Genomic DNA, 25,520 nt, shown 5'->3' with positions numbered 1-25,520 from the left:
CTCTAAGGATAGTAATTATATACATATTTTCAAGTTTTTGTCTAATTATTTTTTGCCTTTTTTTTTCTCTTTTCATTCAGACCTCTGTATATAACATGGATTTTTTTTAACATATACTTTCTATTTAGTGCTATTTATATTTTCATTAGTATTTGCTAAGTCTAATAGTTTTCTATTACCATGTAACAAAGTACTCAAAACACAGTGACAAAATATATATATTTATTATCTCATTTTTGTGGGTCAGAATTCCAGGAGCAGCTTAGCTAGATGCATCTGGTTCTGAGTTTCTCAGGAGGCTGCAAGCAAGGTGTCAGCAGCAGCTTCCATCGCCTCCAGGCTTAACTGGAGGAATATTCACTCTGAGCTCTCTCATATGGTTGTTAGCAGGACTCAGGATCTTGTTGACTGTAGGCTGATGATATCAAGATATCAGTTTCTCACTACTTGGGCCTCTCCCTAGGCTCTTGTGCTTTCCCCAGAGTGAGGAATGAGAAAGAGAGAGAGAGAGAAAGAGAGAGCGAGAGATAGGCTGAGAATCTAAGAGAGAAGCCATAGTGTTTATATAACCTAATCTCAGAAGTGACAACTTATCACTTCTGCTCTATCCTTTCCATTAGAAGTGAGTCACTAACCCACTAATCCAGCCCACCCTCAAGGGGAGGGCTTAAACAAGGACATAAATTCCAGGAGATGACAATCATTGAAGACCATCTTAGACACTGCCTGCCAGAGAAAGTACAGTTTAAGCTATACTTTTCTTTGTGTTTGCAATCTTTATCAAGTTATGATATGATGATTGTGCTTCACAGAAATGAATGTTGTAGTTTTCTCTTTTGTTCTATGCCAGGGAAAATATTGCTTACTGATTACATTTTACTGAAATGTTTGCAGCTTGTTTAGCCCTGAACTATTTTAGTAGGTTATTCTTTGACCTTTTTTCCCAGTTATTCAGATTGCTTGCCTAATCAAGTTATGTCCTGCTTTTTGAATCAGTATTTACCCCCAATCCAGGGTACCATCTGCCTCACTAAGATTTTAAAATTTATTTACATATATTAATACATATGATTATTTACAATGTTATTATAATCTAATTCTCCCACAAACATGACCCCAATTCCAAACTAAGTAATTTAGCATGATTCTATGACCCTGCATTGTCCAAGATCGGACTTTATTTTTCTTTTTGTTCATTTGAAAATTATTCTTATGTATTTTTAAATTCAGGTTTAATTTATTTTTTCAGCTTTTATTGGGTTATAATTGACAATCAAATTTTAAGTTGTTTAAAGTATATGTCCTGGTGGTTTGATATACATATGCATTGTGAAAGGACTCCCCGCCCCAACCCCCAGTCATGTTAATTAGCACATCCATCAACTCCCATTTATCTTTTTTTTTTTTTTTTAGCGAGAACATTTAAGTTCTACTATCTTGGCAAATTTCAATTATACAGTACAGTGTTATCAATTCTAGTCACCAAGTTATATTTTAGATCCTCAGACCTTATTCATCTTATAGGTGAAAGTTGGGAAAGTGGCATAAAACTCTCAGGTCAGCTCTGCAGGTGGAGAACATATTAAGCAGAGTCTTGTAAGACCTAAAAATCTTATCTTCTGAGAATAGTAAAACTGACCTCTTAGGCTTCATGGGAGATTTTCTGGATAAAGAGATGAAGAATGCAGACTATCTGGAATACCATCTTGACTATCAGAAGGAACTAGAAGAGGTGGCCCAGCAAAAAAGTCCTGTTTGAGAAGCCTGCTGAAGCATCAGGTGAAAACTTAACTTCTGAAGGCAACACTGCAAGTGTTCCTTTGTAGTAAGTCTTAAAGTTAGCTACTTAAACGTCTTTGTCTTCTCCATTTGCCAGAAGACTACTTTCTTTTTTTCTAGTATCCTAATCCACGTTGTGCATGCAAATAAATCTTCTTTGCATTGTAAAATATGTATGTATATATAAACATTAAAATATATGATATATGAAAAGATATGTAAATATATTGTTATATATGAATATATGTTTATAAGTATATATGTAAATGCCCTGAGGGCATTATGCTAAATAAAATAAGCCAGACAGAGAAAGACAAATACTGCATGGTATCACTTATACAGGGAATCTAAAAAAAATGTTAAATTCATAGAAACAGAGAGTAGAATGTGGTTGCCAGGGACTTGGCGGGGAGGGCTAGAGGAAATATGGAGAGGCTGGTGAAAGGGTATAAATATTCTTACATATCTTAATTTTATATTATTTTATTTCTAAATTATATATTTCAATAGTTTTATTAAGATTGTGTTATTTTACAACCATATTTAAAATTTTATTTTTTTATAATTTACAGTGGCTTCCTAGTATCAGAACTCAGTGCTTGTATTTTGTAAAGCAGTTTCCCAATTTTTGAGTTATTTCTCAAACTTGTCTTTTACAATGATATGGTGATCCAATAGATTAATTTTATTTTTTGCTGCCTCCATTAGAGATTTTTATTGTTAATTTATGTTTTTAGATTCCTTGAAATATATCTCTCAATAAACTCACATTTACTGTCAATCCTATACTTTCTGGTATCCTGTTTCTGTTCATAGGAAATAGATCTTTTAAGAAGTCCAAATAAGTGTTTTAAAATTCCCATGTACTTATTATACTGTTTTCAGAGTTATATTCTTCCTTTGAGTTTTTAGTATGACATTGTCTTTTTCTTTTACTTGGAATAATGTTTTATATGCCACATATTGATTTTTATTGTTAATCATTCTTTGATGAGAAGAGTTATATCCAGGCATGATCTTTGCCAACTAAAAGGATATACAGGCTGCCCTTATGTTACTTATTGCCCATAGAGTTACTGTTAATTTCCAGAAATAATTCATAAGTTTTCAATTGCAGGCCATTCTGAGTAGCCTGATGAAATCTCTGGCCGACCTGCTCCTTGCCACCTAGGATGTGAATCATCCCTCTGTCCAGTTTATTCTGCCCATTAGCTGCTTAGTAGCCATCTTTGTTATCAGATCAACTGTTGTGGTATCGCAGTGCTGTGTTCAAGTCACCCTTATTTACTTAATAATGATTCCAAAGCACAAGAATAGTGATGCTGGCAATTTGGATCTGCCAATGAGGAGCCCTAAAGTGCTCCTTTAAATGATAATGTGAAAGTTTTTGACTTAATAAGGAAAGAAAAAAGCTGTGTGCTGAGATGGCTAAGATCTATGATAAGAATGAAACTTCTATTCAAGAAATTGTGCAGAAGGAAAAAGAAAGTCATACTAGTTTTACTGTCACACCTTGAACTGCAAAAGTTACTGCCACAGTAACTTTTGGTGCTAAGTTTTTAGTTAAGATGATAAAGCCACTAAATTTGTTCAATGAGATATTTTGAGAGAGACCATATTCATGTAAATTTTATTACAGTATATTGTTATAATCATTCTATTTTATTATTAGTTATTATTGTTAATCTCTTACTGTGCCCAATTTTAAGTTAAACTTTATCATAGGTATGTCTGTATAGGACAAAGCACAATGTTTATAGGGTTTGGTACTATTCGAGGATACAGGAATTCACTGGGGGTCTTGGAATATATCCTGCATGGATAAGGGAGAATTACTGTATGTCTAATTCTTCTCTTGGTCTATGTTTCATGACTGCTTTCAAACTTGTGCAATGCTAATATATATTTCATGTTCTGGCAATGAGTTGTCAGCCAGTGTTAGTTTCCAAAGTTGTGAGTTTTTCTGTTTCTATGTCTTGATAACTATTTAGCATAAAGAGACAAAGTCAAAGAGCTAATTAGACACTATTTTAAACTAATAGTTTAAGTTTATTATTATTTTTCTTTTACAAAATAAGGAGGAAAGACTCATGATATAAAAGTTTAAGTTTAAATTGAAATAACTCTACCATAGTTCACAGAATACATAGATATATTTCTGATGCTGTTCATTTGGCTCCAATATTAGTTTTCTTCAAGAATAGTAAAGTCTATTTTAGTGTGACTGCCTGTGCTTTATACATCATCATCCAGATTGTAATTTAAAAGGTGACATTGTTTCTTCTCAGTGTAGCAATTTCACCAATTTTTGTCCCACTAGAAATAGTAAAATGAATGCATCTAAACAGAAAAATTTTTTTTTCACCATAACACACTATCATTTTGATTCCTCAACGCCTTACCCCAAATTTTAACACTTAATTAGCAAATCATGTTACTTGTGAAGAAGAAAACATTCTTTAGAATGGCAGGTGGTAGGGTCCAAAGTCATTGGAAATTTATACCATTTCTTTTGAAGAACAAAAAGTAACAGATAAAATATGTAAATGATAATGTCAGTTTAGGATTCTGTTTTTAAAATTTTTAAACAATCAAAATGCACTTATAAAATGTAATCTTACAAGAAGATTGTCTAAATTTACCATTCAAACATTTAGCACAATGTTAGGCTGTAATTATTATTGAGTATTATTTCAAATTTTTTGTGTTCATATTGGTCAAGAAAGTTAACAATCACATAGGTATGTCTTAAACCATAACCACAATCATTGACATTGATAGTTTCCTGGTAATTTGCTTTAAAATAAAATGTATTATAAAGAAATTATAAAACAGCTGATCAAGGTAAAAAATTAGTTATTTGGAGATATAAAGTTATTGACACAATGTACAGTTCCACTGTCTTAAAATATACCTATGCCTGCAAGGTTCCTGCCAGTAACTTTCTGCAGTTGAGGAAACTGCCCTGATTTGCACTGACATGCAATAACTTCCCCCAGGCAAATACCTGCAGACAGTCATCTATTGATGCCTGTCTATAGGCAGAGGAAAGTCTTAGAACAGTAGCTCTGTAGAAGCAATTATTCCCTTGACTGTTACAGGAAGAACACTAAAGAATACAGAAAAAATATTAGTTCTCATTTATACAGTTCTTTTCATTCCAAAGACTTTGGCAAAATCGTCATTTGTTTCTAATATTATTTAAAAGACAATACAGTCAACATATTGCTAAGCTGTAGGTTGAAAATCATACTAACTGGTATATATGACCTGCTCAGTTCTGGTAAACAAAACTCCACTGATTACTCAGCATGCACTGAGCACTATGCTTGGTCCAATGGGTCTGCACAATATAAGCATTTCAATAGAATCCTGTCTTTGCCTTTTGGCTGCATTCTTTTTGTTGAACTACATCATCTCCTTAAGAGTTAGAGTTTTTAGTATAAAATGGAGGTGTATTGCCTAATTCCTTGAGTGGTTATGATGATTAAATTTTATAATCTGTTTTAAGTTCTCAGTGCAGTAGCCCAGTTATCACTCTAGAAAAAGCACTGAATGAATGCAAGTCATTACAATTATTGTACTATCAAAAATCTCTTAGTATCAGCTGTGAAGACACAGTTATATAGGTGTTACTTTTCTTCCTAACTGAGAAGTTTTTAACACATTTAAAAGGAAAAATCTAGAGAAGTATATCTCAAAATATCCTTAGTAAAGATTAAAATAGATTACAAATGTGAACTGAAATTGAGGTGATTTATAAATATATTCTTGTATATTTATACAAGAAATACATTGGTGTAGATGGAATTTGGATGCTATTGAAACATTTATGGAAAATTATGTTTAAAAAAGAATTAATTGAATGAGACAGGTAGCTATACCAAATTAAGTAAAAGATCAGGCATTTCCTTTATGGGAGAGAAATATTAAAAACTAATTAATTTAATATTCATTCACTAATGATATAAACCAGGAAAGAGGCCAGTGATCATAATAATTGAGTCATGAAATGGGCAGAAAGATATCGCCAAAAACTAGTTTACATCACCAATAAAGGCTCTACAAGGCAAAAGTGATACTATTAGCTAAGCAAGATATTTATCCTATATGGTCTCCAGAAAGCAGCTCCAAGAAATTGTGTATTAAAAATTAACTGAAATACTAGATCAAGACCAGTAAAACTCATAATAAAAATATACTATATGCTGCTTATATTTTAATGTCTTTAAATTTTGTTTTCAATGTTATTTCCTCCAAATCTTAATATCTACATACATATACATTTTTAGTCTGAATTATGCACAAAAAATTACTTTAAAATGCATAACATATTTTTACTTTTGTAAAGTTCTCTGTGAATAATAAAAATAATGAGCCTAATCTACTGTACATTCAAAAATGTCTTGTCAAAAGATTTCCACTAAGATAGACATGCTTACTTCAGAGTAGTTTAACCAGCCTGAGGAGACATGATTTACAAAACCATTCTTATTGGACACACAAGTAAAATTTAATACCTTTAGAATACAATATAAATAGTTAATGCTGGTGAGATTTTAAGAAATTAATAATTAATATTTCTTTCATTCTCAGTTTAGAAGTAAGTTAAAATTAAGACATATAGGAGATCCAAAAACAGGGATCAAATGTCAGATTTTAACTGATACATAGATTTGGAAGTGTGGCTTTAGATCTGTTGATCAAAAGTTGATAATGGCTTGATAACGAAAATGAATTTTACAGAAAACACTCATCCATTTTTCTACTCCACCTGCTAATTATTTTTTAATAGTTTAACTCCATTAAGTCAAAAAATCTAGACCAATATGAAGCAGTCTTACAAAGCTGTATAGCCAAGGAAAGCCATATTTCCAAAATCTCATCTCAGTTGTTATCAAGAGAGATAATATAAGGAAAAGAAACTCCCAAAGCCTGAGGTCAGAGGTAACAGAAAACAGTGGGCAAGCAGGTACTTTCCTGAGAACAGAATTAAGGATTAATGAAAGTACCTAGTGTATCTACAAATCAAAGACCCGTGTAATGCTTCCCCAGTGGGATTTTAAAATTTCTATGTATCAGGGCTTCCCTGGTGGCGCAGTGGTTGAGAGTCCTCCTGCCGATGCAGGGGACACAGGTTCGTGCCCCGATCCGGGAAGATCCCACATGCCGCGGAGTGGCTGGGCCCGTGAGCCATGGCCGCTGAGCCTGCACGTCCGGAGCCTGTGCTCCGCAACGGGAGAGGCCACAGCAGTGAGAGGCCCGCGTACCGCAAAAAAAAAAAAAAAAAAAAAATTCTATGGATCAATGACCGTGAAGTATTTTCACTTCTTTCTGAATAGAAGTGTTCATTGCAATTATTCCACCCTTTTTTCCCACTGAATACTTGGTGAACAGAGGCTGATTACTTGATGGAGTCACATCTGACTTAATGTAGAGACTGCTGTGTGTCACCAGAGATTCTGGACTTTCGAGCTGGATGCAGTGCTGGGTTGGAACTTTCATGCGGATGGGATGAGTGTTTTCTTTCATGGTAATGAGAAAGAAAGGAGATTTTTATGATCAAAATTGTGGCAACTTCTAGCAAATGGGTCATGGGTGAAAGTGACAAGTATTATTTCTGGGCTGAAGTAATAAAAACACCCTGCATAATGTTCCATGTTCTCTTATTCTTTCTCTTGAAGTAAACTTAAAACACGCATGTTGAGATTATGAAGGCACAAAATAGAGATAGACAAGATTCTTAAATAATGACTTACAAGAAGGTGTCCTAGAGAGTTTCCCAAACTATTTCAGAATGTCTTTGAATGGAAAACAAACCTCTATGAAGTTAAAATCCTGAAATTTTGTGATTAAACAATTTTTTGACATCTTTATTGGAGTATAATTGCTTTATAATGTGTTAGTTTCTGCTGCAAACAAAGTGAATCAGCTATACGTATACATATATCCCCATATCCCCTCCCTCTTGCGTCTACCTCCCACCCTCCCAACCTACCCCTCTAGGTGGTCACAAAGCACCGAGCTGATCTCCCTGTGCTATGTAGCTGCTTCCTACTAGCTATCTATTTTACATTTGGTAGTGTATATATGTCAATGCTACTCTCTCACTTCGTCCCAGCTTACCCATCCCCGTCCATGTCCTCAAGTTCATTCTCTAACTCTGTGTCTTTATTACTGTCCTGCCCTTAGGTTCATCAGAACCATTTTTTTTTAATTCTATATATATGCGTTAGCGTATGGTATTTATTCTACTCTTTCTGACCTACTCCCACTCTCTATGACAGACTCTAGGTCCATACACCTCACTACAAAAAACTCAATTTCAGTTTTCTTTAATGGATGAGTAATATGCCATTGTATATATATTGCCACATCTTTATCCATTCATCTGTTGATGGACACTTAGGTTGCTTCCACATCCTGGCTATTGTAAATAGTGTTGTAATGAACATTGGGGTGCATGTATATTTTCCAATTATGATTTTTTCAGGGTAAATGCCCAGTAGTAGGATGGGTGGGTCATATCGTAGTTCTATTTTTGTTGTTTTAAGGAACCTCCATACTATCCTCCATAGTGGCTGTGTCAATTTACATTCCCACCAACAGTACAAGAGGGTTCCCTTTTCTCCACACCCTCTCCAGCATTTGTTGTTGGTAGATTTTCTGATGATGCCCATTCTAACTGGTGTGAGGTGACACCTCATTGTAGTTTTGATTTGCATTTCTCTAATAAGTAGTGACGTTGAGCATCCTTTCATGTGTTTGTTGGCAATCTGAATATCTTTGGAGAAATGTCTGTTTAGGTCTTCTGCCCACTTTAAGATTGGGTTGTTTGTTTTTTTCATATTGAGGTGCATGAGCTGCTTGTATATCTTGGAGATTAATTCTTTGTCAGTTGCTTTGTTTGCAAATATTTTTTTTTCCCATTCTGAGAGTTGTCTTTTCATCTTGTTTTTGGTTTCCTTTGCTGTGCAAAAGCTTTTAAATTTCATTAGATTCCATTTGTTTATTTTTGTTTTTATTTGCATTTCTTTGGTAGTTGGGTCAAAATGGATCTTGCTGTGATTTATGTCAAAGAGTGTTCTTCCTGTTTTCCTTGAAGAGCTTTATAGTGTCTGGCCTTACATTTAGGTTTTTAATCCATTTTGAGTTTATTTTTGTGTATGGTGTTAGGAAGTGTTCTTTTACATGTAACTGTCCAGTTTTCCTAGCACCATTTATTGAAGAGACTATCTTTTCTCCATTGTATATTCTTGCTTCCTATAACAAAGATAAGGTGACCATATGTGCATGGTTTTATCTCTGGGCTCTCTATCCTGTTCCATTGATCTATATTCCTGTTTTTGTGCCAGTACCATACTGTCTTGATTCCTGTAGATTTTTAGTATTCTCTAAAGTGTTGTCTGAAGTCAGGGAGTCTGACTTCCTTCAGCTCCGTTTTTCTTTCTCAAGATTGCTTTGGCAATTCTGGTCTTTTATGTCTCCATACAAGTTGTGAAATTTTTGTTCTAGTTCTGTGAAAAATGCCAGTGGTAGTTTGATAGGGATTGCATTGAATCTGTAGATTGCTTTGGATAGTAGAGTCATTTTCACAATGTTGATTCTTCCAATCCAAGAACATGGTATATCTCTCCATCTGTTTGTATCATCTTTAATTTCTTTCATCAGTGCCTTATAGTTTTTTGCATTCAGGTCTTTTGTCTCCTTAGGTAGGTTTATTCTTTTTGTTGCAATGGTAAATGAGTGTGCTTCCTTAATTTCTCTTTGAGATTTTTCATCATTAGTGTACAGTAATGCAAGAGATTTCTGTGCATTAATTTTGTATCCTGCTACTATACCACATTCATTGATTAGCTTTGGTAGTTTTCTGGTAGCATCTTTACGATTCTCTAAGTATAGCATCATGTCATCTGCAAACAGTGACAGCTTTACTTCTTTTCCAATTTGGATTCTTTTATTTCTTTTCCTTCTCTGATTGCCGTGGCTAAAACTTCCAAAACTATGTTGAATGATAGTGGTGAGAGTGGGCAACCTTTTCTTGTTCCTGATCTTAGGGGAAATGGTTTCAGTTTTTCACCATTGAGAACGATGTTGACTTTGTATTTGCATACATGGCCTTTATTATGTGGAGGTAAGTTCCCTCTATGCCTACTTTCTCGAGGGTTTTATCATAAATGGGTGTTGAATTTTGTTGACAATTTTTTCTGCATCTATTGAGATGATGATATGAATTTTCTCCTTCAATCTGTTAACATGGTTTATCACATGGATTGATTTGCGTATATTAAAAAATCCTTGCATTCCTGGGATAAACCCCACTTGATCATGGTGTATGACCTTTTTAATGTGCATTTGGATTCTATTTGCTAGTGATTTGCTGAGGATTTTTGCATCTATGTTCATCAGTGATATTGGTCTGTAGTTTTGTTTTTTGTGACATCTTTATGTGGTTTTGGTATCAGGGTGATGGTGGTCTCCCAGAGTGAGTTTAGAAGTGTGGCCTTGTAGAAGGAATTTGGGAGTGTTCCTCCCTTTGCTATATTTTGGAAGAGTTTGAGAAGGATGAGTGTTAGCTCTTCTCTAAATGTTTGATAGAATTCTCCTGTGAAGCCATCTGGTCCTGGGCTTTTGTTTTTTGGAAAATTTTTAATCACAATTTCAATTTCAGTGCTTGTAATTGGTCTGTTTATATTTTCTATTTCTTTCTGATTCAGAATCGGAAGGTTGTGATTTTTTTAGAATTTCTCCATTGCTTCCACGTTTTCCATTTTTTTGGCATAAAGTTGCTTATAGTAATCTCTCATGATCCTTTGTATTTCTGCAGTGTCAGTGGTTACTTCCTTTTCATTTCTAATTCTGTTGATTTGAGTCTTCTACCTTTTTTTCTTGATGTGTCTGGCTAGTGGTTTAACAATTTTATTTATCTTCTCAAAGAACCAGCTTTTAGTTTTATTGATCTTTGCTATTGTTTTCTTCATTTCTTTTTCATTTATTTCTGATCTGATTTTTATGATTTCTTTCCTTCTGCCAACTTTGGGGATTCTTTGTTCTTCTTTCTCTAATTGCTTTAAGTGTTAGGTTAGGTTATTTATTAGATCTTGCTTGTTTCTCAAGGTAGGATTGTATTGCTCTAAACTTCCCTTTTAGATCTGCTTTTCCTGCATCCCATAGGTTTTGAGTCATCATGTTTTCATTGTCATTTGTTTCTAGGTATTTTTTGATTTCCTCTTTGATTTCTTCAGTAATCTCTTGGTTATTTTGTAACATATTGTTTAGCCCCCATGTGTTTGTATTTTTTACAGATTTTTCTGTGCAATTGATATCTAGTCTCATAGTGTTGTGGTTGGAAAAAATACTTGATATGATTTCAATTGTCTTATATTTACCAAGGCTTGATTTGTGACCAAAGATATGATCTATCCTGGAGAATGTTCCATGAGCACTTGAGAAGAAATTGTTTTCTGTTGTTTGGAGATGGAATGCCCTGTAAATATCAATTAAGTCCATATTGTCTAATGTGTCATTTAAAGCTTGTTTTTCCTTATTTATTTTCATTTTGAATGATATGTCCATTGGTGAAAGTGGGGTGTTAAAGTCCCCTACTATGATTGTGTTATTGTCAGTTTTCTGTTTTATGGCTGTTAGCATTTGCCTTATGTACTGAGGTGCTCCTAAGTTGGGTGCATAAATATTTATAATTGTTATATCTTCTTCTTGGATTGAATCCTTGATCATTATGTAGTGTCCTTCCTTTTCTCTTGTAACATTCTTTATTTTAAAGTCTATTTTATCTGATATGAGAATTGCTACTCCAGCTTTCTTTTGATTTCCATTTGTGTAGAATATATTTTTCCATCCCCTCACTTTCAGTCTGTACGTGTCTTCCTAGGTCTGAAGTGGGTTTCTTGTAGACCATATACATACGGGTCTTGTTTTCATATCCATTCAGCCAGTCTGTTTTTGGTTGGAACATTTACTCCATTTACATTTAAGGTAATTATTGATATGTATGTTCCTATTACCATTTTCTTAACTGTTTAGGGTTTGTTATTGTAGGTCTTTTCCTTCTCTTGTGTTTCCTGCCTAGAGAAGTTCCTTTAGCATTTGTTGTAAAGCTGGTATGGTGGTGCTGAATTCTCTTGACTTTGGCTTGTGTGTAAAGCTTTTTATTTCTCTTTGAATCTGAATGAGATCCTTGCTAGGTAGTGTAATCTTGGTTGTAGGTTTTTCCCTTTTATCATTTTAAATATGTCCTGCCATTCCCTTCTGGCTTGCAGAGTTTCTGCTGAATGAACAGCTGTTAACCTTATGGTGATTCCCTTGTATGCTATTTGTTTCTTTTTCTTTGCTGCTTTTAATAAATTTTTCTTTGTATTTAATTTTTTATAGTTTGATTAATATGTGCCTTGGTGTGCTTCTCCTTGGATTTATCTTGTATGGACTCTCTGTGCTTCTTGGACTTGATTGTTTCCTTTCCCATATTAGGGAAGTTTTCAACTATAATCTCTTCAAATATTTTCTCAGTCCCTTTCTTTTTCTTTTCTTCTGGGATCCATATAATTCACATTTCGGTTCATTTAATGTTGTCAGGGGTCTCTGAGACTGTCCTCAATTCTTTTCATTCTTTTTTCTTTCTTCTCCTCTGTGGTAGTTATTTCCACTATTTTATCTTCCAGGTCACTTATCCGTTCTTCTGCCTCAGTTTTTCTGCTATTGATTTTTTCTAGGGAATTTTTAATTTCACTTATTGTGTTCTTCATCATTGTTTTTTTGCTCTTTAGTTCTTCTAGTTCCTTTTAAATGTTTCTTTTATTTTCTCCATTCTATTTCCAAGATTTTAGATGATTTTTACTATCATTACTCTGAATTCTTTTTCAGGTAGACTGCCTATTTCCTCTTCATTTGTTTCATCAGGTGGATTTTTACCTTGCTCCTACAGCTGCTGCATATTTATCTGTCTTCCCATTTTGCTTAACTTACTGTGCTTGAGTTCTCCTTTTCGCAGGCTGCAAGTTCATAATCCCTGTTGTTTTGGGTGTCTGCCCCCAGTGTTTAAGGTTGGTTCAGTGGTTTGTGTAGGCTTCCTGGTGGAGGGGACTGGTGCCTGTGTTATGGTGAGCTGGATCTTGTCTGTCTGGTGGGCAGGGCTGCGTCTGGTGGTGTGTTTTGGGGTGTCTGTGAAATTAATATGATTTTAGGCAGTCTCTCTGCTAATGGTTGTGGTTGTGCTCCTGTCTTGCTCATTGTTTGTCATGGGGTTTCCAGCACTGGAGCTTGCTGGCCGTTGGTTGGAGCTGGTCTTAGTTTTGACATGGAGATCTCTAGGAGAGCTCTCACTGATTGATATTATGTGGAGCTGGGACATTTCTGGTGGTCTAATATCCTGAACTTGACTGTCCCACCTCAGAGACTCATGCCTGAAACCTGGGCAAAGCACCAAGATCCTGTTAGCCACATGGCTCAGAATAAAAGGGAGAAAAAAGAAAGAAAAATAGATAAATAAATAAAATATAATAATTAAAATAAAAAGTAAAAGAATTATTAAAATAAAAATAATTAAAAAAAAACAAAAGGGCTTCCCTGGTGGTGCAGTGGTTGAGAGTCCGCCTGCTGATGCAGGGGACACGGGCTCATGACCTGGTCTGGGAAGATGCCACATGTCGTGGAGCAGCTAAGCCCATGAGCCATGGCCACTGAGCCTGTGTGTCCAGAGTCTGCACGTCTGGAGCCTGTGCTCCATAATGGGAGAGGCTACAACAGTGAGAGGCCCGCGTACCACAAAAAAAAAAAAAAGAAAAGAAAAGAGGAAACAAACCAATAAACTAATCCACCAATGTTAACAAGTGCTAAAAAAATATACGAAGGTAAACATAAAAATCAGAAACAAGTCAGTTGCAGACAGCAAACCCCAATTCTACAGTTGCTCCCAAAGTCCTCCACCTTATTTCTTGGTTGATTCATTGTCTATTCATGTATTCCACAGATGCAGGGTACATCAAGTTGATTGTGGGGATTTAATCCACTGCCCCTGAGGCTGCATGTGTTCAGCTTTGGTTTTCACCCCACCTCTGCATGTAGGTTGCCCTCAGTCTTCTGCTCCTGCCCAGACAGGATGGGGTTAAAGGAGCAGCTGATTTGGTGGCTCTGGCTCACTCAGGCCAGGGTGAGGGAGGGGTACCATAGTTATAATTGGAATTCAGGGTGAACCTGCAGCAGCAGAGGCTGGCATGTTGTTGCAACAGCCTGAGGCATGCTGTGTGTTCTCCCAGGGAAATTGTCCCTGTTTCACGGGACCCTGGCAGTGGCAGGCTGCACCAGCTCCCAAGCAGATGTGGATAGTGACCTGTGCTTGCATACAGAATTCTTGGTGCCTGCAGCAGCAGCATTAACGTTTCATGCCTGTCTCTGTTGTCCAAGCTGATAGCCATGACTTGTGCCAATCTCTGGAGCTCGTTTAGGTGGTGCTCTGTCTGCTGTGGGCAGACAGAGAAGGAATCCCCTCTCCTCGTGCACCCTGAAACAATGGTCTCTTGTCTCTTAGGCAGGTCCAGAGATTTTCCCGGACTCCCTCCCAGCTAGCTGTGGTGCACTAACCCCCTTCAGGCTGTGTTCATGCAGCCAACCTCAGTCCTCTCCCTGGGATCTGACCTCTGAAACCTGAGCCTCAGCTCCCAGCCCCAAGCTGTCCCAACGGGTGGGCAGACAAGCCTCTCAGGCTGGTGAGTGCTGGTTGGCACCGATCCTCTGTGTGGGAGTCTCTCCACTTTGCCCTCTGCTACCCTGTTGCTGTGCTCTCCTCCATGTCTCTGAAGCTTCCCCACCCCCACCCCCTACTTCCACCAGTGAAGGGGTTTCCTAGTGCATGGAAACTTTTTCTCCTTCACAGTTCCCTCCCAGAGATGCAGGTCCTGTCCCTATTCTTTTGTCTCTCTCTTTTTTTTTTTTTCTTTTGCTCTTCCCAGGTACGTGGGGATTTTCTTGCCTTTTGGGAAGTCTGAGTTCTTCTGCCAGCATTCAGTAGGTGTTCTGTAGGAGCTGTTCCACATGTAGATGTATTTTTGATGTATTTGTGAAGAGTAAGGTGATCTCCACGTCTTACTCCTCCACCAGCTTGAAGGTCCCCCCCATGATTTAATTTTTGTTATTGAGCTCTAACTTTTATGCTATCTGGTATATCTATATGTCATATACAAAAGGCCATGATTAAAATAAAGTTAAGCCTATACATATAAAAATATAGACCAGTGGAAAACATGTACAAATTGAGTGATTCACTTTTCCTTGCAGAGTTGAGAAATCAGGATAGGTATTCTTATAGAAGTCTTGCTATATGGGAAAAAGATGTCAGAGGGAAGGAAGTTTTCCCACAAACAAGCCTGGAAGGAATATGCATTACATATTAATTAGGACATTAGCTTTACAAATGTATCTATTACTTACTTATAAAATATTTAAAAATTTTTATGTGCAGCATTTAAAATTTTTTTGTCTGAATGATCTGTTAACTTTAGACCTAAAATAAATATCAATAGATATATTTCTGTAATTATCCTCCAAATCATGCCATTTTTTAAAGGTTAAATGGAACACAATTAATAATTATTCCAGAACAACTAATGTAAACTAGAACTCTTCTGGGAAAACTAGGAAATATGATCACCCTCCCAAGAAGTTTTTCAAAGCGCTGGAAGGTACCTCCATCTTCCTTTCCTCTCTTCTTCCTCCTGAAAAATAAAGCAAAACAAAAACAAAAGAAACCTGCCTTTCTTTGCTTAAAATACATTTGATATAAATACAGACATTCATACCACTATTGGAGTTTAGACTTAAAAATGCAAATATTGTTGGATAACACACTTATTAGCATGCACATGTTCATAGCAGGATTTAGTGGAAGGCGGTCACTGGTAGCATAAAGTGGAGGGGGCTGAGAGTAAGGGTATGAGGGTTTCCATAGTAAAACAAAGGGTAATGGGTAATGACTGGATGCACCAAAGATAAATTTCACTTACTTTAGTCTTGCAAAGAGCCAGCAATATCTGAATATATAGTTCCTAAAAGTGAATTAGCATTAACCTTGAGAGAGATTTCATGGTGCATGTTTTATTGTTCTCATTTTATTTCTAATTTCAGACTGAAGTCTACTGCCAAGCAACTTTTCTTTCTCCTTCAATAATTACCTGAAATCCAAACTTCTACATGAAGTTTTCAGTGATTAAGTCATTTAAAGAAATTAAATAGTCTTGAGCAATAATCAGAGCAGTTATCCATTTTAGATGAGTCATCTGAATAATAAATGCTTAAAAAAATCCTCTTCAATGGCACTTTTAGTCTGAATTTTTTCTATAATTTCCTTAATTTCTCAGTACAATTACTAAATGTCCACACACTTCTTTCACAATTTTACTACTCAAATTACTTGCTCTTGCTCATCAGCTTTGCAATTAATAGTATGTTAAATGTACCAGGGTAGCATACTTGAAACGAATGCTAAAATGAATTTTTCTAAATGACTAATAAATGTGCTTTAAAAGACATTTAGTAAGCTTTAAGATTCTCATTCCAGAGTAAACCTGTATTTGAAAATACAGGCTTTCAATGCCTTCTCATGACATTGAAATTCATTAATGCCAACAACATTATTAATAAAGATAAGAATAACTACTAGTTCATTTAGTCCATAAAATGAGGTAGGTGCTGTATTAGGTATTTTATGTACATTGTCTTATATTCATTCTTAAAATAAGGCTGTAAGCTATATTTATTCCTATTTTAATCTTTGGACCTTATGCACAAATCAGGCATCTCCTGTATGAATATACTTTTATACATTTTCTTCACCATCTGTATGTCTTCTTTGGAGAAATGTCTATTTAGGTCTTCTGTCCATTTTTTCACTGTTTTTTTTGTTTGTTTGTTTTTTTAGTATTGAGCTGCATGAGTTGTTTATATAATTTGGAGATTAATCCTTTGGCCATTGATTCATTTGCAAATATTTTCTCCCATTCTGAGGGTTGTCTTTTCATCTTGTTTATGGTTTCCTTTGCTGTGCAAAAACTTTCGTTTCATTAGGTCCCATTTGTTTAGTTTTGTTTTTATTTCCATTACTCTAGGAAGTGGGTCAAAAAAGATCTTGCTGTGATTTATGTCAAAGAGTGTTCTACCTATGTTTTCCTCTAAGAGTTTTATAGTGTCTGGCCTTACATTTAGGTCTTTAATCAATTTTGAGTTTATTTTTGTGTATGTTGTTAGGGAGTGTTCTGATTTCATTATTTTATATGTGGCTGTCCAGTTTTCCCACCACCACTTATTGAAGAGTCTGTCTTTTCTCCATTGTATATCCTTGCCTCCTTTGTCATAGATTAGTTGACCATAGGTGTGTGGGTTTATCTCTGGGATTTCTATCCTGTTCCATTGATCAATACTTCTGTTTTTGTGCTAGTATGATATTGTCTTGATTACTGTAGCTTTGTAGTATAGTCTGAAGTCAGGGAGTCTGATTCCTCCAGCTCAGTTTTTTTTGCCCTCAAGGCTGCTTTGGTTATCTGGGGTCTCTTGTGTCTCCATACAAATTTTAAGATTTTTCATTCTAGTTCTGTAAAATATGCCACTGGTAATTTGATAGGGATCACATTGAATCTGTAGATTGCTTTGGGTAGTATAGTCATTTTCACAATATTGATTCTTCCAATCCAAGAACATGTTATATCTCTCTATATGTTTGTGTCATCTTTGATTTCTTTCATCAGTGTTGTATAGTTTTCTGAGTACAAGTGTTTTACCTTCTTACATAGGTCTATTCCTAGGTATTTTGTTCTTTTTATTGCAATGGTGAATGGGATTGTTTCCTTAATTTCTCTTTCTGAACTTTCGTTGTTAGTGTATAGAAATGCAAGAGATTTCTGTGCATTAATTTTGTATCCTGCAAATTTACTAAATTCATTGATTAGCTCTAGTAGTTTTCTGGTGGCATTTTTAGGATTCTCTTTGTATAGTATCATGTCATCTGCACACAGTGACAGTTTTACCCCTCCTTTTCCAATTTGTATTCCTTTTTATTTCTTTTTCTTCTCTGATTGCTGTGTCTAGGACTTCCAAAGCTATGTTGAATAAGAGTGGCAAGAGTAGATATCCTTGTGCTGTTCCTAATCTTAGAGGAAATGTTTTCAGTTTTTTTGGCATTGAGAATGATGTTTGCTATGGGTTTGTCATATATGGCCTTTATTATGTTGAGGTAGGTTCCCTCTATGCCCATTTAGGGGAATTAATTTTAACTGATGATATCAGACCTCATATTTTCAGTATGCTTGCTTCCTTTCAGCTTAGGATGCTAGTATAAAGACATGACTCTGGGAGCTGTGAGAGCCATGCTGCTTCTATTATGTTGAAAAGCCAACAAGTTGGAGAAAAGTTTTTGCAGGTTAGAAAATTTTTTTCTGTGTTCTTAGCAACATTTTTGAGCCATTGAATGAAACCTGGAAGTGCTTACTCTTGAATTTTTGTGATGTAAACAACACGTACCCTTATGATCTAAGACACAATTAGATGTTCTTTGTTTGTGCTCTAACACATCAAACTGATTCAAAGGCTTGTAATCACCCTTCACAAAAAATTTCTCCATCAGGGGAAACACAGTTATGTCTAATAGTGTTCTGAGCTTTAAACAAATAGTAGGCTATGTGAGAGGAAAAATGCAAAAGTGTTTTTCAAGATGTGCCATAAATTGGTTACCATACATGTTTTTAGAAGCATCTAGTTATTTTTTCTAAAACCAGTTTTGAAGAAAACAAAAAAATTTTGTTCTTTGTGTGTATATATATACATATATATATATATATACATATATATATATACATATATATATGTATATGTACGTATTGTGTGTTCTCCTGGCATGCTAAAAGTATTGCTCTTATTTTTTCATACCCACTTGTGATATGTATATATCATGGATGATGGAGAAATCTGATGGATGATGGAGAAACCTGATGGAGAACTCTCCAATGAACAGAAGATGTAACCTCTCCATTCTGTTTCTTGGAGGTAGATAGGTATAAATAAAGTTGTAGATATAGATATATAAAATATATATTTTGTTTATCTCACATATGTATCTATATAAATATATATATCAATTAATATATATTTCATTTATCATATGTATATGTATATTTAAGAACATTACATATGTATGTGTATATATATATATATTTATATATATACACACACACACATACATTTATGTTTGGATATATTTATATACACATATATATAAAATCTCCAAAAGATTACATATGTATACACAGATATAGATATACATACACACACACACACACACATATATATATACAAAAAGATGTCTTTTATGGCAAGCTAACACTCTACTAATTATTTATTTTATTTTATTTCACATATGTATGTATGTGTCTTATGTTAATAAAATATATAATCAAAGTAGTGTTAGCTTACCTGAAGGAAATATGCCTTCTTTCCCTTTATCTTAGAACACAATATAGTACTTGATATAGTTAGTACTCAACTAAGGGCATATGTGAGTTATATTGTTGGATCTTTAAGGAAATGTTAAAGTCAATTTAGGCACAATTATTAAGAAAAGGTAACAAAGAATTTGGATAAAAAATAAACTTATACAATTAAATTCAGAAAATAAACTATGAAGAAAAGTAATGTCAATTACCTCTAAAATGTATTAAAATTCAGCTTTTGTTACAAATAATACAGTATAATACCTAAGACATAACATTGGAATAGTGACAGCTACTTCCACAAACAAATAGCTGTAACAGGTAGATGTCATCATTGGTGAAACTCAGGGTGGTTTTCCAAGTGTTCAAATGTTCTCTCTACTTCTATTCAGTTTTGAAAATTGACCTGAAATTCTTTAAAGAAAATAGTAGAGTAGAATATAGCCACTTTTAATCTAAAACAGTTTAGTGATATCAGATGTACATAGATAAGATTTTTAAACTTTGTGTTAGAAGTTGATGCAATGATAAATTGCAAAGGAAATTAAATAAAGGACAGTAAATTATATGAGAAGAATGTGCTTTATGGAATGCAGGAGACATTAGTCTATAGCTGAGTTATTGATCAAGAATATGGAAGTTTATGATCCAATCATGGCACCAATTAAACATGAAACCTTGGTGTCTTTTCTGGTGTTTGGTCTCCAAGCAACTCTTCCTTTCTTCATTCTGTAACAGACGCAACTTTTCAAGCAACAGTAAACAGTCCAAGGTGGCACCTGGCCCTTGCTAGACCAATGGTAATCCATTTCATGGTGGGAGGGACAGTATAGAGAAGCATTTAAAAGGGCTCTGGAGCCAAAGTTTCCAGTTTCACATCCTGCTTATGATCCTTATTAGCTGTGTGACTTAGTTCAAGTAAGTGAACTTCTCTGTGGCTCATTTCTACAACTGGGAAGTTTAAGTGAGCTAGTAAACAATAGGTATGGAATAGTATTCCTTTAAATAAGGGTTCAATAAATATTAATAAACAAAACAAAATTTCTTACTTATCTCCTTGAAGTCAGAGTGACATCTCCTTGAAGTCAGAGTGACAATTTAAAATTATATAAAGACAAAAATATAAATTACTTCTGTTTCTGGGAAGATGGAGAAAACAATATTTTTTATTATTTCTCCTGCTAAATACAATTAAAACCCTTAGATATTATATATAAAATGAACAAAAGAAGATTCTGAAAGGTAGAGAGAAGAAGGCAGACCAGCTAGGGACCTTGACATCTAAGAAATATCACAATGGTGAGTCTCCAAGGTTTTCTATTTACCTCAGATACTATGGACTAAACAATGGAGAAAATGGTAATTTAGAAATGCCTATGGAAGTAGAAAAACAACTATTCTATCTAACCAAGAGACAGGAAAGGAATAGCCTCAGAGGATGGAAAACTCAGACAGTAACTATTCTGCTGTAACCAACATCACAGAAAAAAATGTGGCCTTACCCTCATCCAAACCAGAAAAATTCTTAGTGGGAAGCTTAGATCCACACTGGAGAGGCTGTAAGGAGGTATCCCAACACATCTGCCAGGGCATGTCAAAAAAGGCTGAGTAGAGAGTCATGAAAATTTCATCCTCTCCAAATGGTAACAAGCCCCCTTCTCACCACATAACATATGGGTAGAGACCACATGGGAAGGTTGGACTTCCATCTCTGCCCACCAGTAATGAAGCAACCCTTCTCATGCCAGCAGATGTGGTGTCAGAGGAGAGAGAACTTTCAGCATCACCCAAAAGTAGCCAGGCTACATCCCTCCCCTGGTGTCTGTGGTGATCATATGGGGAGCAGTAACAAGGCCCTCTTACCCCTCAGAGCCTGAGGACTCAGAGTCCAAAATGCCTTTGTATTTCATACTCTTACAGCAAATACTTTTTTTTTAAAGTGCAAAAGTATTAGCTAAGGGAAATGTCAAGTGTAATAGGGTACTTCTTCAGGGTTTTTTTTTATCATTTCTTTTAATTCAGTGAGTTTTCTAATTATCTTGCCAGTAAATCCACTTTCGTTAAAGATTCTCTTAGTTTCTGTTGCTTGCCATTAAAAAGTTTTAATTTATACAACTAGGAAGCTACCTCAATTCCTAAATGCCTTATTATAAATACTAGAATGCTCTATATTTCCTATATCCACTTACAGTTTTTTTTTTTCTCATGTGATCTAGGTTCCACCAACAGTCACCTACTCAAGATGTAAAAGGCAAAAAGGAGCAAGTTTTGAGCTTTCACTCAGGGAAATCAGGGTTCGAGGCAGAAACATTTAGTTCTTCTAAAGCAGGGGTTCTTAACTATTTTTATGCCATTGACTTCTTTGGTAGGCTTAAGTAGTGCTAATACTATTGCAGTTTGTAGTTTACATTCAAAACTTAATCAAAAGTTAAATTTCAATTAGAGGACAGGGAAACATTTCTACTCAAGTTCAAGAAATTATAGAATACCAATGAAACAGGAGTCACTGTCAACTTCCTAGGGATGTCCCTAGGTGTAGGCATCTATGTGGGCATAGATGTCAGTATAGATGGGAAGATAGCTTTCAGATGGATGCAAAATTCTTTTCTTGACTAACAAGAAAATCCTATGTGTTTGGACATTCATCCTAGGTGTATTATCCTATGTATTATTAAAATTCTAAGGCACTCCTATAAATTCTGTTCCCCACCTATTATTTTCTTTAAAAACCTAGCTTGAGGGAATTCTGTTGTCTGCAACTAACAGCAGTGACCAGTATAGTAATTGGTTAAAGAAATGGTTTCAGGAAAAAGTAAGCTAAAAGAAATGAGAATCTACATTGTTTTTCTGACCTAGAGCTTGAAGGCAATGGAGATCTGCTTAACATAATTTGAAGAAACACTGGTAATCTCTAGCACACAATGGTGAAACATTATTGAAACTATTTAGCGTGGGTACTTGGAATGAAATGCTTATTGAAAGCAAAATGCTGAGTGGCTGTTGCAGTGGACACTTTTGAAAGACTGATATGAGTTGGCTGCTTCTAAATTTAATGGAGAGCTTAAAGAAAACTATTCACTTAATTAAATTGTTAGATAAAAGCGTGGGTTAGAGAACTACTGGGTTTCTTCTCGTGGTAACGAAGTTTATGTAGTTTAATATCAGATGTAGAATCTGAACTTGAGTGGTACTAAAATATACAATAAGATATATTCACAGCATGTCTAGAGTTTTTATATGAAAATTGGGACATCATTGTTCAGGAATAGTGAGGAATTAAGAAATGCACTGGAGACATTCAGTTACCTCTGAATACATGAAATGGACAAATTTACTGAGCTTCCCTTCTCAGTAGAAACAGTCCTTCTTGTAATATTGAATGATTCTCTTCCTAAAAATTCTGTAATGACCACTCTTGAGGATAGTTGTCTCTTAAAGGGATATAAATTTTCCTCAAGTCCCACTTATACCACATTATGCCACATTGTCTCCAAGCCCAAAATCTTACCTTGCTACACATTAGAATTTACCTATAGAGGTTTAAAATACCCTGCTGTCGTGACCAATTAAACCAGATTTTCTGAGTGTGGGGCTCAGCGTCTGTCTCTTTTAAATGTTCCCCAGAAGAATCTTACTATCTCCTTATGACAAATTTTATATACAGGAGATGTATATATATATATACACTTTCTTATATATATATATCATCTGCATCCAGCTGCCCAAAAAGAAAAACAAGGCAAACATGGAGGAAGACATAAAACACTTTATAACCAGGATAAGAAGGGTATACTTCACTTCCACCCACATTGCTGAACAGTGACAGTTCCCATCTTAAGTTCAAGGAAGGGTGGAAATGTAGTTATCATGTGTTTCCAAGAAGAAAAAGAGATTGATAAGATCTAGCTAGTATGTGCTTCTGAGAGTAATCATGGAAAATACATGAGGAGGAGCTTCAAGATGGCAGAGGGGTAAGATGTGGAGATCACCTTTCTCTCCACAAATACATCTACACGTAGAACAACTCCTACAGAACACCTACTGAATGCTGGCAGAAGACCTCAGACTTCCAAAAAGGCAAGAAATTCTCCACATAACTGGGTAGAGCAAAAGAAAAAAAAAAAAAACAGAGAGAGAGAGAGAGAGAGAGAGAGAGACAAAAGAATAGAGACAGAACTTGTGCCTCTGGGAGGAAATGTTTCTGTGCCCTAGGAAGTCCCCTCATTGGTGGGGATGGGAGGGAGCTTCAGAGCCTCAGAGGAGAGGGCAGCAACAAGAGTGTGGAGGGAAAGTGGAGAGAATCCTGCACAGAGGATTGGTGCCAACCAGCACTCCCCAGCCTTGAGATGCTTGTCAGCTCAATCATTGGGGCGGGTGGCGGCTGGTTGCTGATGCTTGGGCTTCCTCCCTCTAGGGAGGGGACTGGGGGTGGCAATGTGAAGACAGCCTGAGGGGGCTAGTATGCCATAGCTAGCCAGGAAAGAGTCTGGGCAAAAGCCTGGGCCACCAGAGAGGCAAGAGACCATTGTTGTGGGCTGAATGAGGAGAAGAGCTTCCTGCTCCAAGCACTCACAGACAGCAGGGCACCATCTACACGAGCTCCAGAGGTGGGTACAAGCCCCAGCTGTTATCTCGGACCTCAGGGGTGGGTGATGCTGCCACCAAGGGTTGTGTGCAAGCACAGGTCACTGTCTGCACATTCCCAGGAGTCTGTCCAGCCCACCACTGCTGAGGGTCCCACTGTCTGGGGCCAACTTCTCTGGGAGAATGCACTGCGTGCCTCAGTCTGTAGCAACTTCCTGCTGATGTTGCCTCCGCAGGCACTCCCTGCACATCACAATTGTGACTTCTGTATTCCCCCCACCTCTCCTCTGCCTGAGAGAGCAAGTGAGCCCTAATCAGCTGTTGCTTTCGTCCCCTCTTGCCTGGGTGGGGAACAGACACCTGAGGTGGCCAACAGACAGAGGCAGGACCAAAACCAAATCTGAACTCCTGGGGAAGTGAGACCAAAGGGAAATCTCTCTGTGCAGCCACAGGAACAGCAGATTAAATCCCCACAATCAGCTTGGTAAACCCTGCATCTGTGAAATATATGAATAGACAATGAGTGTTCCCACAATCAAGGCTGTGGACGTTGGTGGCAACTATGGATTTTGGAGGCAAGTACACATGGGAGTAAGGGCAGATCAGAGTCTGAGCTGCCCCCACAGTGCTGACAGTGGGTCCAGAGACCTACCTAGAAGTATTGGAGGACTTCCTGGTTAGGCAGGGAATAGCAGTGGCTCACTTTGAGGCAAGGACACTGACAGCTGAGGCCATGGGAAAATACCAGCAGTATTACTATTATATATATATATTTTTCATTTTTCTCTATTGTTCTCTTTTTACTATTCTTTTAATTTTTATTTTTATTTACCTTTTTCCTTTTTTATGCTTTTATTCTTAATACATTTTAAATCCTTTTTTCCTATTTCTACTGTATTTTTTGTTATACTATATTTTTCTTTTTGTTTTTTCTTTGTTTTTCTTTGTTTTTTGTCTTATTTTTAACTATATTTTATATTTTTCTACTTTTACTTTGCTTCTTTGTTGTTTTGTACTTTCCCTTTTGCTTCCATGTTTCTTTTGTTTTTATTATTATTTTTTATCTTATTTGTGTGTTTGTTTTATGCTTTCTTTGCATTTTTTTACTTTGCTCTCTGTGTTTCATTTTTTTTGTTGTTGTTTTACTTTTGGTGAGTTTAGTTTTTTGTGTTTGTTTACATTTTAGGGTTTGTTTATTGGTTTGGTTGTTCTCTTCTTTTTTTGTTTTCTCTTTTCTTTCTTCTTTTTTTTTTCTTTTTGTGAGAGTGTGTTTCTTTGAGTTTTTGTCGGTTCAGTTTTGCATTTACCATTTGTCTCAGGTTTAATTTGTCACTTCTTTTTTTCTTTTTTTGTTTTTCACCTTTCTTCCACACCATGTGGCTTGCAGAGTTTTAGAGCTCCGGCCAGTGGTTGGGCCTGTGCATAGGAGGTGGAGAGCCAAGTCCAGGATGTTGGACCATAAGAGAAATCTTGACCCCATGGAATATTAATTGGTAAGAGCTCTCCCAGAAGTCTCCATCTCAACACTAAGACCTGGCTCCACCCAATGGCCAGCAAACTCCAGTTCTGGATACCTCATGCCAAGCAAATATCAAGACAGGAGCACAACCCCACCATTAGCAGACAGACTGCTTAAAGTCATACTAAGATGACAGATACCCCAAAACA

Source organism: Leucopleurus acutus, assembly GCF_964270905.1.
Source record: "Leucopleurus acutus genome assembly, chromosome: 18".
Lineage (NCBI taxonomy): Eukaryota > Metazoa > Chordata > Mammalia > Artiodactyla > Delphinidae > Leucopleurus > Leucopleurus acutus.
The sequence above is the reverse complement of the archived record's forward strand: the minus strand, read 5'-3'. Positions refer to the sequence as shown.